Source organism: Cryptotermes secundus, unplaced genomic scaffold (genome assembly GCF_002891405.2).
Source record: "Cryptotermes secundus unplaced genomic scaffold, Csec_1.0 scaffold486, whole genome shotgun sequence".
NCBI lineage: Eukaryota > Metazoa > Arthropoda > Insecta > Blattodea > Kalotermitidae > Cryptotermes > Cryptotermes secundus.
Genome location: NW_019735562.1, coordinates 443,207 through 446,477, shown reverse-complemented (window position 1 = coordinate 446,477; position 3,271 = coordinate 443,207).

The following is a 3,271-nucleotide window of genomic DNA, read 5'->3' as shown; positions in this document are numbered from 1 at the left end:
AAGAAATCTGTTTCCACCAAAGGGTATTATTCTCTGTTAATGTTTGATAGGCCACCGTATAGATTAATTTGCTAGGGTAATCTTGAATTTGCAATTTCTTTCTGTGCTCGTGGACTGTTGTCCTGCTTTGCCACGTCTACGACATGTTTCAACTTTATAAGGCCCAAAATCGGGCAGATACTTTTATGTAATTGTTGCTTTGTGTTGCATTTCTAATTTATTGTTCTAAAACTTGGTTGAAACTCCTAAACATTAGTTAAAACTTATTCTTTTTTCGTATACTTCTCGTTGCAAGCACTCCACGGATTCTTGGGTTGTGTGTGGAGTCCTGTTACGGTGTAGAGCGGTTGTATTACGTGTGAGGTCTGCAGTCAGTATTGCATAATATTCTTTGAACATATAAGAGTAACATAATGAGATGTGTTATATTTATTATCTAATATATGTGTGTGTATTATTTTTTGTAGTTATACTTAGCGTATTTTACGAAATACTACGTCGTACTGAATATGGACCTCAGAACCGCTTTCACCATAACAAAAACATAATCCAAGATATTTTAACTAATTTTAACGAAATTCAACAATAATTGGAACTAGTTTCAGTCACGTGTTAGAGCAGTGAACTAGAAAAAAAAAACAATATAATGCTGCAATTATTTAAAAGTATCTACCCGATTATGAGCTTAAAAGGCCGAAACATGTCTTACGAGTAACATTTATGAAAGTGACAGTGCAGCAAACCAGCAGTCTACTAGCACGGCAGTAAGTTGCATCTTCAAGAGGGCCCCTTGAAACTGAACCAGTAACCAGTGCAACAGGGTGCTGAAATATATTATGAACACTATATGGATGTTGGGTTTGAGGTTGTCATGGTGACTATGAATTTAATGGATTTAATTCCGTGTAGTTCGGAGAGAGCCTGACATTTCGGAGGAGCATATCACCTCCATCTTCAGGACTGAATATTAGCTAAGCAAGAAACTTGCTTGCTGCCTGCTTTTGTTGGTTTCTTGGTTGACTTACATTTCGATCCCAAAGATGGAGGTGATATGCTCCACTGTAACGTCGGGCTATCTATAAAGGACATGGCGTTTCAACCCAGAAGATTGTAGAATCTTTTAGATCATATGGCAACTATCCATCCTCGAACAATAAACAAATAAATCTACGTTTAATGAACGTATTATTACTAATGCAAATTTTTGCAGCTGGCACCATCTGTTACAGGCGACGCAACTAGTTGAACACGAATCTCTATGTGGAACATCGAATGTGTCCCACAGTTTATCCGGTTCAAGCGTTAGTTTCCTGGTTACATACTGAGCTAATGCTGTAACGTCAGCTAGTAGTGTTGTTGTTGTTGTTGTTGTTGTTGTTGGAGAGGGTGGGTTTCCCCATGCACTTAGACCAATATTGGTCTATTGTGCGTCCCCCTGTGATATTCTACCAGTCTTTATACCCTACCGGTATTGGTGCGTGCCATCAGTCCCGACTCAGCCAGCGAGTTCGGCCTCTACTGGCTCAGCGGTATCTCGATGCTTCCCCCATCTACCAGAGGCGTTAGAGACTAACGTTGGGCGGGAAATGTCCTGAATTTGGCTCAGAGGTCCCCTTGGGACATGAGGTTCTTTTACGTGCCATAGCTAGTAGTGTAACACAAATATTACTGATTTGTTGGTAAATTTGGAACGAAGTTAAGTTCGCTCATGGGTCATATTTCGCTATAGAAACAGAACGTTAGTCCGAAATCGAAAGAAAGAAAGTAAGGTATTCTAGAACAATGTGGCGTAGCTGGGGTAACCTAAGCTTATAAAGTCGCAACAATTTATGCAGACGGAAAATATTGCAGCGTTTTATTGAAAAGAAACTAAGGGACGGAAGGAGAACTGACCTGACATTCTGAAGTGGAATTATTTCAAGCACCGACTTTTGTATAACTTGTAGTAAGTCCGCATATGTTGAGAAACAAGTGAGTGGCTATGTAAGTTTTGAGGTTTCCACGGAGATGACTATGAAGAAAGTCGTCTTCTGTGATCTGGCGCCGTGTATTCTTGGTTTTCACCGACGTTTCGGAGGAACGTATCGCCTCCATCTTCAGGGCAGGTGAGTCGCGATGTGAATACAGAGAGCAGTAGCTGCAATGATTCGGAAGTGAAGAGCGCTAATTTATATAGGAAGTAGGCAAGGCAGGGGGTAGGGGTTGGGAGAGGGGACCAGTGGGAACAGTGAACAGCGATTAAGGCCATATATGGTCCTGGGAGGGGGGAAAACCGGCCAGTAAATCCAGGCAACTTGGAGGTCAATGGCACATAGGTAGCGGGTAAACAAGAGGAACCGGTTGGCTGGGGACAGGCTACTGACGTCAGTGACATGAAGAACTGGGGTGGCTTTCTGGAGTTCTCTTGAGGGAAGAGATGAGAGGCTTCCATGACTTGTTGAAACAAAACCCTGTTTCCTTGTTCATGTTGTCCGGATGGAGCTCGATCTCAATGGCCTCCATGATGATGCGATTCAGGTAACGGCTCTTACCGGCGAGTATGGCGGTTTTGTGAAACGATACGGCGTTCTAGCTCGATGCTGTGTTCAGCTACGGCTGACTTGTCCGGATGTTCTAGGCGTAAATGCCGTTGATGTTCTTTCAACCTGATGTCCACAGAACGGCCCGTTTGCCCAATGTAGACCTTGCCGCACTCGCAGGGGATTCTGTAAATTCCCGGTGTCCTCAGTCCCAGGTGATCCTTGACAGGCTGGAGGAAATTAGATATTTTCTTAGGAGGCAGGCCAACTGATTTGATGTTGTGTCGGGACAGCACTCTGCTAATCCTGTTGAATATAGTCCCGACAAAGGGAAAGAAGGCGACAGTGTCTCTGCGGTCATCAAGTTGATTGTAGTTGGGACGGCGGTTGAGGGCCCTGTGGATCTGCCGGTCGTTATAACCATTCCGTCTGAAGATGTCCTTCAGGAACTCCAACTCCGCACGCAGGCTGTCTTCATCGCACAGAGCTCTGGTCCTGTGTTCAGCCGTAGCTGAGCACAGCATCGAGCTAGACCACCGTATCCAGTTTCACAAAACCGCCATACTCGCCGGTAAGAGCCGTTACCTGGATCGCATCATCATGGAGGCCATTGAGATCGAGCTCCATCCGGACAACATGAACAAGGAAACAGGGTTTTTTTCAACAAGTCATGGAAGCCTCTCATCTCTTCCCTCAAGAGAACTCCAGAAAGCCACCCCAGTTCTTCATGTCACTGACGTCAGTAGCCTGTC